Source organism: Lissotriton vulgaris, chromosome 5, assembly GCF_964263255.1.
Source record: "Lissotriton vulgaris chromosome 5, aLisVul1.2, whole genome shotgun sequence".
Taxonomy (NCBI): Eukaryota; Metazoa; Chordata; class Amphibia; order Caudata; family Salamandridae; genus Lissotriton; species Lissotriton vulgaris.
Genome location: NC_141693.1, coordinates 2,001,741,744 through 2,001,759,977, shown reverse-complemented (window position 1 = coordinate 2,001,759,977; position 18,234 = coordinate 2,001,741,744). Strand labels below are relative to the sequence as shown.

The 18,234-nt window shown below is 49.8% G+C and overlaps 1 protein-coding gene and 1 pseudogene across 5 annotated transcripts in view; both read left to right on the top strand.

Annotated features, from left to right (window-relative positions):
* Window positions 1–18,234, top strand: part of PRRC2B (proline rich coiled-coil 2B) — a 657,801-nt gene that overhangs the window by 75,831 nt on the left and 563,736 nt on the right. The window lies entirely within an intron of this gene.
* On the top strand, window positions 2,958–7,270 carry LOC147717995 (uncharacterized; annotated as a pseudogene). The gene is made up of 2 exons (XR_015295602.1): window positions 2,958–5,549; window positions 7,247–7,270. The product of XR_015295602.1 is annotated as an uncharacterized LOC147717995 (transcript).

The window sequence follows — 18,234 nt, the reverse complement described above, 5'->3', positions numbered from 1 at the left end:
CTCCAATTTGCACTGCTTCCGTTTAACCTCACCTCTGCCCCTCGGGTGTTCACAAAAGTGATTTTGGTCTCTGCCCTTCAGAGGTGAGAAATAAATCTGCACCTCAATGACTGGTTGTGCAAGTGGACCTGGACACAATTGACTTATACCAACTCAACTAATCTAGGATATAAGTGAGGAGTACTCTACTATTTCTTGTTTTGCAAGAGCTGAGGTTGGACAAGATTTTTCTAGCTTTCTATGCTATAAATCCTGAAGAACGTTGCAAATCCTTCTTTGGTAAAATTAAGTCTTATGGATGCGCTGTGTTAGTCTGCACTCTGTGTCCTAGATTAATCGAGGGACACTTCTGCACTCGTTGAATAATCCAATGCCCCAGCCTTTTTTGTTTCCTTCAGTTTTAGAGGTGGATTCATCCTGATGACTGCAGTGCATTTGCCTACATGGCTCCCACATATGCTTGATTGACAGGGCATGTACTTCTAATTCCAGTTGCTCAGAGGGGTCTGAGTCTTTTCTCCATACTAGCCTGTATTAAATGTTAAAATGCAGGATTATCCACAGCAAATAACAGACACTTTTGCAGCGTGAATCTTTCTGGATTCACTATGCTGTGCATATTCTGCGGTCTTGTGGTTGGGTCCGGATTCGTAGTCCTTTCTTTGTTTTTTTTTCCGTCGCCCAAGTGGGCGTCGGCGTCACCCCTTTCTGGGTGTATTTCCGGTGACGTCGGCATGCTTCCTGCGGAAGCTCCCACCCTTGGGCGCCATCTTCAGATTTCTTTTTTCCGCGGTCGGGTCTGGATCGTTCCCGTTTGGGCTCCAGACATTTTTGGAGAAAGTACTAGAAAAAGATCGAAATTGGAGAAGATATCAAAAGAAGAAGACTACGAAGGACTTCGCCGAACACTACCCGGCGAAAGGAAGGAGAATCCATCGAGGACTTCGACGTTCGCGCGGCCAGGGAGGCCTAAACACTCTATGATGGACAACACACCGTTCAAGTTCTGCCCTAACTGCCACCACAAGTTCGCGCAGAAAGACCAGCACCCGGTTTGCAACCTTTGCCTACCGGTAGAACACAGAAGCGAAGACTGCAACGCCTGCTCAGTCTTCGCCCAGAAGACCTGTCATATGGTTACTGCGTTTCTATATATTGTGTTAAGTTAGCATGAGTTTATTAAATGTTTAAACTACATATTTTCCTTTGGCTTCAGTTTGCACACGACACCTAATTGTTATTGTAGCTTTCAACCTAGACGAAAGATGTGATTTATTTGAGAATAATGTTATTGCTCTGATATCAGTTGTGCTTTGTACACTTGGTACAACTGTCTGCACACTGAGAACTGCACCCTCTAAGAATAACCTAACACAAGGTTGCTGAAGGCCTGATCCTCGCACCACATTAGACATAACACAAATAATGTTGCTGCCAACATTGGGCTCTACGCGGGTTTAAGATAGAGTTACAGGGAATGAATCAACACACTTGATGCTTCGCATGCAGAGAGCTGGTATCTGTTTATGTGATCTTCTCCTACTGACCATTAGAGGTATGGGCCCGCCCTGCTAAAAACCCAAATGAGACCCTCTTAGATATAATATAGTATGCTAAATAGGGTGCGCGAAATAAAGGTGATACAAAATTTCTATAGACTTTGCATTATAATATGCTATCACCGTTCGCTTACTATGGACTAGTGACTATGCTGATAACTCTGATTTTTATAATATGTATGTTGATATTATATAAGATACTGCGTTTGAGAACCTTGCATTGAAAAATAAATATTTCAAACTTGCACGTGTGTTCTTTGGCTCCCAGTTTTTGTTTGAAATGATTATAGAGCGAAAGAGTGTTCATGTGTTCCACGATACCTGAGGTTCCCTAAGTTCATGTTCTGGATTGTCTAAGTCATTGGGAAGTTGTTATGACCAATGAGACACTGTAGCTAGCTTGGTAAGGGGATTTCTGATACTAAGGTGAGTTTTGGGCCACCCTAACTCACCCAGGTTCTAGATCTCTGTGCACAGTTCTGTGGGAGAACGGAAACCCTGCTACAGACCCTTCGTGTAAGGAGGAGCCAGAGGGTAGCGCACGCCACCCTCAAAGGAAAAGGCCCGACGCCATCGCTGTACGAGCTGGGGATGTCCTCGGAGGAAGAGGACAACGCTGCCGCCGAAGACGACAGCTACACGGTCGTAGAGACCGATTACACGAAGACATCTGATAAGGTAGGAGACTCGCCGTTCCCCAAGAGCACGAGAGACTCAGAGTCTCGAAAAAACGAGGGCAAGGCCCCGAAAGCGCCGACGCAGAGACACCTCTCGTCCGCGGCTACCCACCGGCCCAGCGGATCCTCTGAGAAGGAGTCCATGGCGCCGAGAGCTGCTGAGCAGCAGAAGTCGCCGAAGATCGTCCCCGAAAAGGACCGATCGACGTCGAGGGAGAAAGCCCCTAAAGCTTCGACGCCGTACAGGGACCCGAAACCCAGTTCGACGTCCAAGGCCTCGACGCCGAAGCTCTCGCAGCCGACCCAGGCGCCGAAGAGAGTGGCCGAACAATCCGGCGCGGACAAAGCGGCCGAGATGGAAAAGAAAAAACGGCGACTAGAAGCCGAAATGGAAAACATCTTGCAGCGGAAAAAGGATTTCGACGCCAAGATGAAAGCCTTCACGATTCCCCACAAGACCAAGCCACCCATGCGGGACGTGGTCGAGGAGGAAGAGGAACAGGTCGAGGAACATGAGCCTGGCACCGAAATGGTCGACGACCAGGATGAGGACGAGAATCCCTACGAGGCTTACAGCTATGAGGAGGAAGAGGACAGCAGGTTAGACGCAGAGTCGGCCACCGCTGACCCGCAGGAGGAGGATTACTTGGATGTCGACACCGAAAGCCCAGAAGAGGCGGTCGACACATACCCCTCGAGGCCATCGCCGCCAGACGACATCTGAGCTTACAACTCGGTGATAAGGTCGGCGGCAACAGCCTTCAAGCTCAAGCTCGACGAGGACAAGCAGAAAGCGGACTTTCTCCTCGAGACATTACTCCCCACGCAAACAAGGAGCCAGTATCTACCAATGCTCGACAGCGTCTTGGCGCAGGGGATGGAAGCATTCAGGGAGCCCGCAACATGAAAAGCAGTCACTCCCAGAACCGAAAAAAAGTACAAACATTCATCGAAGGACCCAGCCTACATCCGAGGCTTGGTCTCAGCTGACTCGATCATCACAGCCACAGCAAGGAAGAGGGCTAACGTGGCCACTACTTCTGGACCCCCCCGATAAGGAGAGCAAAAGAATGGACTTAAGGGGCAGAAGGATCGAACGGAATGCCGCGACCCAATGGCGCATGGCTAAATCCAATGCCCTCATAAACAGGCACATGTACCAGATCATGGAGGAGCTAGGAAAACTGGTGAAAGACCTACCCCAGGAGGCCAGGCAGAACGCCGAGAAACTGGTGGAAGAAGGGAAGAATGCGGCAAATTGTTGCCTCAAGACGGCCCTGGATGGTGCAGACACCTCCAGCAGGCTCATGATGATGGGTGTCACGGAAAGAAGACACGCATGGCTCAGAATCTCTGGTTTTAAACCTGAAGTGCAACACAGCATCTTGAACACTCCGTTCAACGGCGAGACGCTGTTTGGGACAACAGTTGACGCAAAACTCAGTCAACTGAAGAAAGACAATGAAACTGCACGATCCATGGGACCTTTGCAGTTCAGAGGCAACAAAAGGGCAGCCAGTCACGGAGGCCCGGCGGAAGAGGTGGAAACCAGCCAGGTACTTCACACCAGGCTTTCCAACAGACGCTCCAGGCTGACTCGCAGGCGCAACAGAGTCAACAGAAGCAGTCCTGGCAGTACCAGTCAAGGGGCCAGTCCTTTCGAGGGAGAGGAAATGGACGTGGACAGCATAAAAGAGGGGGCCAGCAGCCCGCCTCTAAATGACTTCAGAAACACCCGTGTGCCCGCCCACAGAAAGGACCCCGGGGGGCAGCACGTACAAAGGGGTCAGGACACAATGGACAACTACCACCACGTGACACCAGTGGGTGGAAGATTAAGACTCTATCTCCAGGAATGGAGAGAGATCACATCAGACAAATGGATTCTAAACATCATCCAATACGGGTACTGCTTGGAATTGGAAGGAAGGCCAACAAGCAGGAGACCAAAGCGAAAGCCACTAACAAACAAACGGCTACAGCGGCTTCAGGAAGAAGCGAGAGAGCTCCTTCAAAAGGAGGCCATAGAACGGGTTCCCTTCAAAGAAAGAAACAAGGGAATATACTCAACGTATTTCCTCGTGCCAAAGGTCGACGAGACAATGAGACCCATTCTGGACCTCAGGTTCCTGAACACAGTCATAAGAACACAAAAATTCAAAATGACCTCCCTGCAGGAGGTGCTACCGCAATTGCAGATTGGGGACTTCATGGTCACGATAGACCTCAAGGACGCCTACCTGCACATACCAATGAACGTAACGCACAAACATATGCTCAGGTTCACGGTCGGAGACAGCCACTACCAGTTCACGACACTAGCCTTCGGTCTAAAATCAGCACCGAGGGTCTTCACGAAGTGCCTCGCGGCAGTCGCAGCGCACCTACGAAGGAGGGGGATACACGTATATCCTTACTTGGACGACTGGCTAGTGAAAGCAGACTTGTACCAGAAATGCAAGAAGGACGCACATACAGTGACGAGAACACTGATCAACCTGGGGTTTTCCATCCATTGGAAAAAATCATCAATGGAGCCGGAACAAGTGAAGATCTTCTTGGGGGCACAGATCAACACCTTGCAGGGCAGAGTGTTCCCCAGCAACAAGAGAGCAGGGGCCCTGGTAAGGGAAGCTCACCTCTACCGGAAGGGACAAGCTCGGACAGTGAGGACTGCGAGCAAGATCTTGGGGATGATGGCATCATGCATCCACCTGGTACCAAACGTACGCCTACACATGAGACCCATCCAAGAATGGCTCCAGGAACAATGGTCACAAGCTTCAGGGAGTTGGTAGGATTTAGTGGTTGTGACGCATGCAGTGCAGAAGGAAATGGCATGGTGGACCATGGAGAACATAGCAAAGGGAAAGCCTCTTACACCCCCAACACCAACAGTGACCATCACCACAGATGCATCCATGATGGGATGGGGCGCTCACATGGAAGAGCTCAAAGTTAGGGGTCTGTGGACTCCAGCAGATGCGTCGAAGCACATCAATTATCTGGAATTGAAAACAATCTTCCTTGCGTTGAAAGCCTTCCAAACAAGACTGTACAAGCAGAGGGTATTGCTGCAAACAGACAACACCACAGCGATGTTCTACATCAACAAGCAGGGTGGAACACAGTCAACAACGCTTTCGACACTGGCGCAGGAGATATGGAGATGGGCCATCCCCCTCGGGATAGACCTACTGGCCATACACCTACCAGGGAAGGAGAACATTCAGGCAGACTGGCTGAGCAGACAGACATCAACATCCCACGAGTGGGAGCTCAATGCCCAGGAGACGAAGTGGTTGTTCAACAAGTAGGGAAGGCCATCAGTGGACCTGTTTGCAACACGCCAGAATGCCAAATGCCGAAGCTTCGCATCCAGACAACCCGAAGAGGGGTCCCTTGGGAATGCCCTATGGATAGATTGGTCCGGGACATTTGCTTACGCTTTTCCCTCGATACCACTGATACACAGAGTACTGAGCAAGTGCAGAGCGAGCAACATGACCCTGATACTGGTCGCACCACAGTGGGCCAGACAGACATGGTACTCGCAGATCATGGAGATGGCACAGAGTCCACCCCACAGATTCAGCAGAAGAAAAGACCTGCTCTCCATGCACAACGGAGAGGTACTGCACCCAGAGCCAGAGAGCCTGAGCCTGGTAGCGTGACTCCTGAGGACATAGAATTCGCACACTTGAGACTGCCTGAGAGCACCCTCAGGGTCCTTCGGGAGGCACGAAGGCCCAGCACACGGAAGTGCTACGGGGCAAAGTGGAGGAGATTCACAATATGGTGCAGGAAGGAAAGACTTCACAATAAAATGAAGGACTCCACAGTGCTAAAATACCTCACACACTTACTGGAGAAAAAACTCAGCTCGTCCTCCTTAAGAGTCCACTTGGTAGCGATAGTCGCCTATACAAGGGGTGAGATGGGCAGGAGCTTCTTCACCTCTCAGGTTGTGAAGAGATTCCTGGAAGGAGCGAAGAGGATCGCACCACCCAAGCGGTTACCACCACCGGCATGGAACTTGAACATAGTCCTGACGGAACTCATGAAGGAGCCCTTTGAACCGCTCCACAAGGCCTCACTAGAGATGCTGACCATGAAGACAGCTTTCTTGGTTGCGATAACGTCCCTACGACGAGTGAGCGAGCTTCAGGCGCTAACTCTGCAGGAACCATACATACAAATACACAATGACAGGGTTGTGATGAGGACGGACCCACACTTCTTGCCTAAGGTGGTGTCCAGATTCCATATGAACCAGTCCATACAGATTCCGAGTTTTTTCCAAAAACCAACAAATAGTGCAGAGCGAGCCCTTCACACCCTAGACGCCAGAAGGGCGGTCATGCACTATATCGAAAGGACAAAAGGACACAGGAAGACAAAGCAGTTCTTCGTGTCATTCGCCAACAGTTTCTTGGGAAAGGCTGTAACAAAGAACACTATTGCACGATGAATCGCGCAAACAATCCAACTCTGCCACAAGTGGGCAGGACAAGAGCTAGCAGAGGGACCACGTGCCCACTCCACTAGGAAAAAGGGTGCGACAAAAGCCTTCCTGGCTAATACACCCATACAAGACATATGCCTGGCGGCAACATGGGCTTCAGTGCACACATTCCCGAAGCACTACTGCGTTGATGTTCAAATGAACAAAGAAGCACAAGTTGGACAAAAGGTGCTCCAGCACATATTCAAGAACCAAAGCTCATCTTCTACCCAGCCGCCACAGAAATGAGAAACCGCTACAAAATCTATGCACAGCATAGTGAATCCAGAAAGATTCACGCTGCAAAACGAATAGTTTCTTACCTGTCGGTGTAGTTTTGCAGCTTGATGATCTTTCTGGATTCACTAGCGAACCCACCCACCTCCGCCAGAAAGATGAGGCTGGAGAGAGAAAGAGGTGGTAAAAAAAAAAAGCATAGAATAAAATGGATGACTTTTATACAAAGCGGTTACCCAGTACATCAATATTTTATAATCAATTGTTAGGGTCAATTGTTAGAGCATCAGTAGGTTGCTATAACAAGACTCCCTTCCTTTTTCATTCAACCTCGCGATGTCTGCTTAGACAGTAAATGTATATCAATCTTTATAAAATATTGATGTATGTACTCTATGTGTTTTATCCCTGTCTATATAGGAACTTGTTGTACACCTGTCTCTGTGTAAAAAACGAAATGACGGTCATCTGATGAAGGCCTCAGGCCGAAACGCGTTGTGTTCTATTCTACCGCATTTGCCTTCATAAAATTTTCCATCGACCGAACATATCGTACAGCACCTTTTTGTATTTAAGTGTATATTGTTGAGTGTTATTGTTTACAATAGGTATTGCATGTTATTTATTGTCACTTGTATGAATTATAATTGTTGTTCTATGAACTAAATCAATATACGTTTTAAAGAAGAAATATAAAATCCTGTTCAAAATGGAAAAAAAGACATAAAAATGAAACAAACAATAAGAAAAATAAAATAATCATATATTTTTCATACGTTGCTGTCTAAGCGAATTATTATTGTCAATGTAACGAATATGTAAAATGAGGTTGTAACAAGGGCACTAATATCAATTGGTTTGCTATTTTTCTTCTCAACTCATGTCTGTATTCCCTACGATTAGCAAGCCACTAGTTTGTAGGGGTCCCCTCTTTTTCCAAATAACCGCAAGAAAACCATACGACACAGGAAACTATACATATGTCCTTTGTTTAGCTCTCCGTGTGGGGCGCGGATAGCTTTATTTTCTATAGTTCACTTTCTTCTATTGTGACATGTCTTTTCTCACTTTGCACTCATTTTCTTTTGCTTTTTGCTAATGGGCACTGGCACACTAACATTAGCACATTTACATTAACACACCAACACTATCACAGTAACATCAGTTAGTAGACCACATTTGGCTAAAATACCTTCACATTGACAAGGCCTGTTTCTAGAATTCTGGATCTGTTGTAGACCTGGGTGAGGCTCCTCTTCTTCATTCCTGGTTTGGAAACAGTGAATCCAGAGCAGTTTGAATTATAGTTCTGGTCCCTGTGTTGGAGCTATACCTGGCTATTCGTGATCACTTTTAACCCTATTTTGACTGTTGAAATTCTACTGTGGGCAGCAGATATTAAGATTGCAGGCCCTAACAAATAAAATATATTTAGGGCGTATAGCGACAACTGGCCCTCTCCTGTGCTATTTATTCCCAGCAGTATCCAGTACACTATGGCTTAAGTATCTACATGGCTGTGAAACCTAGCGCTTACCAGCATACAGCCATCTGGCCACCATGAATCCAGGTGGAAATGCCAAGAACTTTCAAAAAGAGGATATTCTGTTAAAGTGGTGAGTTTTGGGCTAGCCATAGTTTAAGCTTGAGTGGAGAGTTTTGGGTGTACGCTTTAATTCTACTGCATTAACTGGTGCAGCTGCTTCAAATGAGCATTACTATCTCTTGCTCTTTTTGCATCATTCAGGCTGAGCGGTTCTGCGCAGAACCGAGTAGTAGAACTTTGGCCATTAATCTCCAAGTTAAACTTTTCTAGCACAGGACATCCGGTATATTTGAGTTGGTCCTCTGTGCCAGAGGATGCTAAAGACTTCGGTAGACTCCCATAAGTGTACAATAATTTACTCACCTGTAATCATGTTCTTCTTTAAAGTTCGGAACTGATTAGAATTTCAATTATTGGTTGCCTATAGTATATTTTATCCTGCTTGAGATCCTAACCGGTCACCACCTCCTGTAGTAATTCTTTAGTGGTCACCACCTACTAATCCTGAGAGTTTAGTGGTAAAAGTGGGAATCCCAGCATGGTGACCATAAGTGTTACTATCCAATAATCGGACTTCAAAAATGGGCCCTGCTTAAGTTGCACTCAATGCCTGCAACACGGAGGCTACAACAAAACAAGGTGTGCTCATGAGAGTAGATTCAGGGTGATACTTCCAAGATTCCTACTTATCGTGTACCCTGAACATCAACTTTGTGCGGAGGATAAGAGCGTTCTGGTGAGCAAAATACCCTGCCAAGTGCACTTTCTGTGTTTAAACTCTTCAAACCGGTAGTGACAGGAGTTTAATGCAATGTCTGATTTCAGTGCAATTTAGGTACCCTTAGCTATAGGCTTAGCCGAAAACCGATCTCTTTGATGTTTAATGAAAGAGTTCATGCCTGGGAACCTGCTGTTTCTAATTTCCGTACAGGCAGCAGCTAGGGAGAGGTTGCCATCGCACACCCAACAACAGGCGTGCCTAGGGAGAGACAAGTTGCCAAGCTGCAACAGAAGTGTGAAGAATGCAGCTGAGATTTTTCTCAGAAGTTCCTTGAACATTTGATTTCGACTTGACTTTTCAGGCTGTTCATTTTCTTATGGGCTGCTGTGACATTCCCCAACACATTGATCACTTAAGCATTACTTTCAAAATGACCCAACGCTTTGCTCTAGGGCATGTGTATATGCTGTTTTGTGGCATCTCTGCTCTTCGTCTGCCCTTCCGTTTGCTGATCCAGCTATGGGGTGACCATTGTGTTGAACTTATTACTCATGACAAGTTACAGAGGCCGCTCCCAAATTAGTGACCAAGGTTTTGACAGTGTTCGAAAAGTGGGGACATCTAACTTAAAGTTACGGACTGGTCTCACACACAACCTGGTGCCATGCTTCGTCATTGGCCAGTCCTCGCCCTCCAAAAACTTGGTTTGATGGAGGGCGGGCATACACCTGACGACAGGGATGCACTTTTAAACTAAGTGGGGGCCCGTGAACCGGATGAGTGAGTGGTTTTAAAAAGCCATTATGGTTGCCTATTAAACTTTAATGTGAGTGGCAGCTATATGGTATTAAAAACAAGTGTACGGTGTGTTAGGGGTAAATGTCCTTATGCCGTTATATGTGATGGTTGACCTGTTATTGCATTGTGGCCCGGTCGGGTCCATGGCATTCATCAGGACCCAATATGTAAGGGCTCCGTTCTTACCCTACTTTAAAGAGTAAATACCACTTTGTGGGGTGATGATTGTCACTGTCCACACAATATATCTGTGTTTTGCAGCGTGAATCTTTCTGGATTCACTATGTTGTGCATATTCCGCGGTCTTGTGGTTGGGTCCGGATTCGTAGTCTTTTCTTTGTGTTTTTTTTTGCAGCCCTTGTGGGCGTCGGCGTCACACCTCCTCGGGTGCATTTCCGGTGACGTCGGCATGCTTCCTGCGGAAGCTCCCACTCTTGGGCGCCATCTTCAGATTCTTTTTTCCGCGGTCGGGTCTGGATCGTTCCCGTTGGGCTCCAGACATTTTTGGAGAAAGTACTGAAAAGAATTGAAGTTGGAGAAGATATTGGAAGAAGAAGACTAAGGAAGACTTCGCAGAACACTGACTAAGAGAAAAGGAGGAGAAAACCTCGAGAACCTCGACGATCGTCGACGTCCACGCGGTCAGGGAGGCCTGAACGCTCGAGGATGGACAACACGCCGTTTAAGTTCTGCTCGAACTGCAGACACAAGTACGCGCAGAAAGACCAGCACCCGGTTTGCAACCTTTGTCTACCGGTAGAACACAGAAGCGAGGAATGCAACGCCTGCTCAGTCTTCGCCCAGAAGACCCTTCATGTGAGGAAGAGGCAGAGGGTAGCACACGCCACCCTCGAAGGAAAATCCCCGACGCCATCGCTGTACGAGCTGGGGATGTCCTCGGAGGAAGAGGACAGCGCTGCTGCCGAAGACGACAGCTACACGGTCGTAGAGACCGATTACAAGAAGACACCTGATAAGGTAGGAGACTCGACGTCCCACAAGAACACGAGAGACTCTGAATCTCGAAAGTATGAGGGCAAGAGCCCGAAGGCGCCGACGCAGAGACATCTGCTGTCCGCGACCGCAAATAGGCCCAGCGGATCCTCTGAGAAGGAGTCCCTGGCGCCGAGAGCTGTTGATCAGCAGAAGGCGTCGAAGATCGTCGCCGAAAGGGACCGATCGACGTCGGGGGAGGAAGACCCTAAAGCCTCGGCGACGTCCAAGGACCCGAAAGCCAGTTCGACGTCCAAGTCATCGACGCCGAGAATCTCGCCGCCGAGCCAGGCGACGAAGAGAGGGGCCGAACGTTCCGAAGCCGAAAACGCGGCCGAGATGGAAAGGAAAAGACGCCGGCTAGAAGCCGAAATGGCTAGCCTCTTGCAGCGGAGAAAAGATTTCAACGCCGAGATGAGTACCTTCAAGATTCCACACAAGACACAGCACGCTGTGCTAGATTTAGTCGAAGAGGAAAAAGAGCATGTCGACGGCCGTGGGCCTAGCGACGAGATGGTCGAAGACCAGGAAGGTGAGGAGAATCCCTACGAGGATTACACCTATGAGGAGGAAGAGGGCAGTAGGTTGGACGCCGAGTCGGTCACCTCTGACCCACACGAGGAGGATTACCTAGATGTCGACACTGAGAGCCCGGAGGAGGCGGTCGACTCATATCCCTCGAGACCTTCGCCGCCGGACGACATCGGGGCATACAACTCGGCATACAACTCGGCGATACTATCTGCCGCAGCTGCATTCAAGCTAAAGCTCGACGAGGAGAGGCAGAAAGCAGACTTCCTGCTAGAGACTTTGCTCCCAACACAAACAAGAAGCCAGTTCCTTCCAATGCTCGAGAGCGTCTTGGCTCAAGGAAAGGAAGCGTTCAAAGAGCCCGCAACATGCAAGACGGTAACTCCCAGAACGGAGAAAAAGTACAAACACTCCTCGAAGGACCCGGCCTACACGAGCGTATCCACTACCTCTGGCCCACCACCGGATAAGGAGAGCAAGAGGATGGATCTGGTGGGGAGAAGGATCGAACGGAATGCCGCGACCCACTGGCGCATGGCCAATTCCAACGCCCTGATAAACAGGCACATGTACCAGATCATGGAAGGACTGGGGCAGTTGGTGAAGGACCTACCCCAGGAGGCCAGGCAGAAGGCCGAAAAGTTGATCGAAGAAGGGAAAAACGCGGCAAATTCTTGCTTTAAGACGGCCCTGGACGGAGCAGACACCGCCAGCAGGCTCATGATGATGGGTGTCACGGAAAGGAGACACGCCTGGCTCGGGATCTCAGGCTTCAAACCAGAGGTACAACACAGTATCCTGAACTCACCGTTCAACGGCGAGACGCTTTTCGGAGCGACAGTTGACGAGAAACTCTGCCAACTCAAAAAAGATAACGAGACGGCAAGATCCATGGGGGCATTGCAGTTCAGAGGCAACAAAAGAGGCACCCCGTCACGGAGGCCCAGCGGGAGAGGTGGAAACCTGCCAGGCACTTCGCACCAGGCCTTCCAGCAAATGCACCAGGCAGACTCGCAGGCTCAGCAAGGTCACCAGAAACAGTCCTGGCAGTACCAACCAAGAGGTCAGTCCTTTCGAGGGAGAAATGGACGTGGCCAGAATAGAAGAGGGGGGCAGCAGCCCACCTCGAAGTGACTTCAAAGACCTCCGGGTGCCCGACCACAGAAAGGACCCCAGGGGGCACCACGTACGAAGGGGTCAGGACCATCTGAACACCTACGACCACATGACACCAGTGGGAGGAAGATTACAGTTTTACCTCCAAGAATGGAGAGAAATAACATCAGACAAATGGATCCTGAACATTATCCAATTCGGATACTGCTTGGAGTTGGAGAGAAAGCCAACAAGCAGAAAACCAAGGGGAAAGCCACCAGCAAGAGAACAGCTGGCGAGGCTTCAGGAAGAAGCACAAGAGCTTCTACAAAAGCAGGCCATAGAAAGAGTTCCCTTCAAGGAAAGAAACAAGGGAATATACTCTACGTACTTCCTAGTACCAAAACTAGACGACAAAATGAGACCCATCCTAGACCTGAGATTCCTCAACAGGTTCATAAGAACACAAAAATTCAAGATGACCTCCCTGCAGGAGGTGCTACCACAATTGCAGGTCGGAGACTTCATGGTCACGATAGACCTCAAGGACGCCTACTTGCACATACCGATGAACGAGAAGCACAAACATATGCTCAGGTTCACAATCGGAGGAGACCACTACCAGTTCACGACGCTAGCCTTCGGACTCAAATCAGCACCGAGGGTATTCATGCAGTGCCCCGCGGCAGTCTCAGCGCACTTACGAAGACAGGGGATACACGTATACCCTTACCTGGACGACTGGCTGGTGAAAGCAAACTCGTACCAGAAGTGCAAGCAACATGCACATACAGTGGGCGAGGCAGACATGGTACTCGCAGATCATGGAGATGGCACAGTGTGCACTCCACAGATTCGGCAGAAGAAAAGACCTGCTCTCCATGCAGAACTGAGAGGTGCTGCACCCAGAACCAGAGAGCATGAGCCTAGTAGCATGGCTCCTGAAGACATAGAGTTCGCACATTTGAGACTGCCAGAGAGCACCCTCAGGGTCCTTCGGGAGGCACGAAGGCCCAGCACACGGAAGTGCTATGTCGCAAAGTGGAAAAGATTCACGGTGTGGTGCAGGCGGGAGAGACTTCACAAGAAAATGAAGAAGGACTCCACAGTGCTAAAGTACCTGACGCACTTACTGGAGAAAAACCTTAGCTCGTCCTCCTTGAGAGTACACTTGGCGGCTATAGTGGCCTACACAAGGGGTGAGATGGGCAGAAGCTTCTTCACAAGTTGTCAAGAGGTTCCTGGAAGGGGCGAAGAGGATAGCACCACCCAAGCGTGTGCCACCGCCGGCATGGAACTTAAACGTAGTCCCGACGGAACTCATGAAGGAGCCCTTTGAGCCACTTCACAGGGCCTCCTTACAGATGCGAACTATGAAAACTGCCTTCCTGGTTGCAATAACGTCCTTACGCAGAGTGAGCGAGCTGCAAGCGCTAACGCTACAGGAACCCTACTTACAAATACACAATGATAGGGTTTTGATGAGGACCGACCCACACTTCATGCCGAAGGTGGTGTCCAAATTCCACATGAACCAGTCCATACAGATACCGAGTTTTTTCCAAAAACCAACCACTAGCGCAGAGCGAGCTCTGCACACCTTAGACGTCAGAAGGGCGGTCATGCATTACATTGAAAGGACGAAAGGACACAGGAAAACGAAGCAGTTCTTTGTGTCGTTCGCCAACAGTTACATGGGCAAGGCAGTAACTAAGAAAACTATTGCACGATGGATCGCGCACACAATCGAACTCTGCCACAAAAGGGCAGGACAAGAACTGGCAGAGGGGGCTCGTGCCCACTCCACTAGGAAAAAGGGGGCTACAATAGCCTTCCTGGCCAATACACCTATACAAGACATATGCCTGGCGGCAACATGGGCTTCGGTGCACACATTCACGAAGCACTACTGCATGGATGTTCAAATGAACAAGGAAGCACAAGTAGGACAAAGGGTGCTCCAGCATATATTCAGAAACCAGAGCTCATCTTCCACCCAACCGCCACAGAAATGAGAAACCGCTACAAAATCTATGCACAGCATAGTGAATCCAGAAAGATTCACGCTGCAAAACTAATAGTTTCTTACCTGTCGGTGTAGTTTTGCAGCTTGAAGATCTTTCTGGATTCACTAGCGAACCCACCCACCTCTGCCAGAAAGATGAGGCTTGAGAGAGAAGAGGTGGTCAAAAAAAAAAAAAAAAAAAAAAGGAAAAGAAAAGGGAGAGAAGTGAGAGACTTTAAGGACAAAGCGGTAAAAAATTCTCACCTAAATAGAACATTGCCATTGCTTCGGAAACGGAAGAAACACGGAAAAAAGAATCCGAAGATGGCGCCCAAGAGTGGGAGCTTCCGCAGGAAGCATGCCGACGTCACCGGAAATGCACCCGAGGAGGTGTGACGCCGACGCCCACAAGGGCTGAAAAAACGAAACAAAAAAAAAAAGAAAAGACTACGAATCCGGACCCAACCACAAGACCGCAGAATATGCACAGCATAGTGAATCCAGAAAGATCTTCAAGCTGCAAAACTACACCGACAGGTAAAACTATTCGTTATGGCTCCTTGTAAGCCACGGGGCAGGAGATATTAAGCCCCACAGGAGGAAGTGAGGGGAAGACCCCTGTTCCTAAGGGTCTCGGGGTGCGTGCCCGTAATAGCACCTAGATGTTGCCTCTCATTCTCCTCGCTGGGGCCAGAGGGTACCATGCTTCTCTGTGGGTTGTATGTGGTTGGAATAGTGTTGACTTGTAACTATTTGCAGTTACCAGATTGTCATTTCATAGTGTCTCCTGTATCTGCACTGGAGAAAAGATGAGTGAGCAATTGAACTATCGAACTTTGGAGCCTTCTGTTGGAGATCATCTGCTTTAGTAAGAACTTTGACAGTGCTCTCAAACACCAGGGCAGCAGGTGTAGGAAGTGTACCGGGATGTAATCCCCTTAGAATTGGCATTGGGGGTGGAATTCTTTAACACATGGGTTCCAAAGTAAGGCAGAATTGTTGTACGAGACAAAAGGTCTTTAGTAGGTGATGTAGGGTGCAGATCTTTACTTCAAACTTTGTTGCTGCCCTTTTCTGTTCCTTCCACCGCCTCCCCGCAGGCTCTAACCCCCTGGAGGAGTGCACCTGGAGGGAACACCGTTAACTCACCTGTGTTGCGCCATCGGGCCAGAGCCGTGAGGGAAACGGCAAGAGCAGCAGAACGCCGGGAGGCAGCCCCGGTCCAGCGGACTACACTCCCCAGCAGCCCCTGGGGCGGGAGCGTGACAGTGACGCCCGAAGAGCGCCCGGAGGCGCCTGTAAAAGGCTGACCCCCCCGGGAGCCCAGGGGGGAACACCGTTAACTCACCTGTGTTGCGCCATCGGGCCAGAGCCGTGAGGGAAACGGCAAGAGCAGCAGAACGCCGGGAGGCAGCCCCGGTCCAGCGGACTACACTCCCCAGCAGCCCCTGGGGCGGGAGCGCGACAGTGATGCCTGAAGAGCGCCCGGAGGTGCCTGTAAAAGGCTGACCTCCCCAGTCGCCCCGCGAGTCGCGCGCGGGAGCGACCGGGAGAAGCCCGGGCAAAGGGCGGGCCCTCTGTGGCCCTCTGTGGCCCTCTGTGGCCCTCTGTGGCCCTCTGTGGCCCTCTGTGGCCCTCTGTGGCCCTCTGTGGCCCTCTGTGGCCCTCTGTGGCCCTCTGTGGCCCTCTGTGGCCCTCTGTGGCCCTCAGAGGCACGAGGAGGACGGGACGGGGCCACCCCCCTAACGTTTTCATCACAAGGTACTCTCTTTGACTTATCAGTCCACTTTACTGTGTTGTCACCCCCAATTTAGGGACCGTTGATACTGTAAATACTGTTGTTTACTGCGGCTGGGACTATCTGCCCGCTGTCTCTAACAATCTTGCTCCCTGTATTGTGTAGTTATCCATTCTCTTGAACAAGGGTAAGCAATTCTCAGCATGTCTCCAAGGGGCACTCGCAGCAAAACAGCTGCCACTGGGGCTGGCCCAGTGACTGGCCCTATTGACCATTTCATAACTAAGGCCAATGACGCCATCAATCAGTCAAGTCAGATAATTTATATAGCGCACTACATACCCAGAGGGTCTCAAGGCGCTTAGGAAGGGGAGGAGGATTACTTGTCGAATATCCACGTTTAAAGTTGCTTTCTGAATGCTAGGTGGTTCTGGGTAAGGCGAAGGTCAGCGGGGAGTGAGTTCCATGTTTTGGCAGCCAGGTATGAGAAGGATCTGCCTCCCATGGTGGTCTTATTGATGCGAGGTACAGTGGCGAGGGCTTGGCTGGAAGAACGTAGTTGGCGGGGGGGGGGGTGTAGAAGGACAGTCGTGAGTTGAGGCATTCTGGTCCGATGTCGTAGAGTGATTTGTGTGCGTGGGTTAGCAGTCGGAAAGTGATTCTCTTATTGACGGGTAGCCAGTGGAGGTCTTTGAGGTGACCAGAGATATGTTCGTTGCGCGGGATGTCTAATATGATCCTGGCTGAGGCGTTTTGGATTCGTTGGAGTTTCTTCTGGAGTTTAACGGTAGTACCTGCGTAGAGGGTGTTTCCTTAGTCCAGTCGGCTCGTGACCAGAGCATGGGTGACTGTTTTTCTGGTTTCGGTGGGGATCCAGCGAAATGTTTTTTTGAGCATGCGAAGAACGTTGAAGCAGGATGAGGAGACGGCGCTGACTTGTCTGTTCATTGAGAGTGAAGAATCCAGGATGACGCCTAGGTTCCGTGCGTGGTCTGTCGGGATGGGTGCTTTTCCAAGGGCTTCCGGCCACCAAGAGTCGTCCCATGCAGAGGGGGATGTACCTAAGATGAGGACTTCTGTTTTGTCTGAGTTCAGTTTCAGACGGCTTTGTTTCATCCATTCGGCAACTTCTTTCATTCCTTCGTGTAGGTTAGTTTTGGCGGTGCTGGGGTCATTGGTGAGAGAAAGGATTAGTTGAGTGTCATCCGCGTAAGAGATGATGTTGAGGTTGTGTTGGCGGGCGATGGCCGCGAGGGGGCTCATGTATACGTTGAAGAGGGTGGGGCTGAGTGAGGATCCTTGTGGTACTCCACAGATGACTTCAGTGGCCTCGGACTTGAATGGTGGAAGGCGGACTCTCTGGCTTCTTCTGGTGAGGAACGAGGTGATCCATTCAAGTGCTTTTCCTTGTATTCCGATGTTATTGAGGCGTTGTAAAAGGGTGCTGTGGCAGACTGTGTCGAATGCTGCAGAGAGGTCGAGGAGGATGAGGGCGACTGTGTCTCCATTGTCCAGTAGAGTTCGAATGTCGTCTGTTGCTGCGATGAGGGTGGTCTCAGTGCTGTGTTTTGCTCGGAAGCCAGATTGTGAGGAGTCGAGGGATTTGTTGGCTTCGAGGAAAGCGGCGAGCTGGTTGTTGACAGCTTTCTCGATGACTTTGGCCGGGAATGGAAGGAGCGAAATGGGGCGGTAATTTTTGAGTTCGGTGGGGTCCGCTGTGGGTTTTTTCAGAAGGGCGGTGAGTTCGGCGTGTTTCCAGTCTTCCGGAAAGGTGGCGGAGTTGAAGGAGCAGTTGATGACGTCTCGGAGGTGCGGTGCTATGACGGAGTC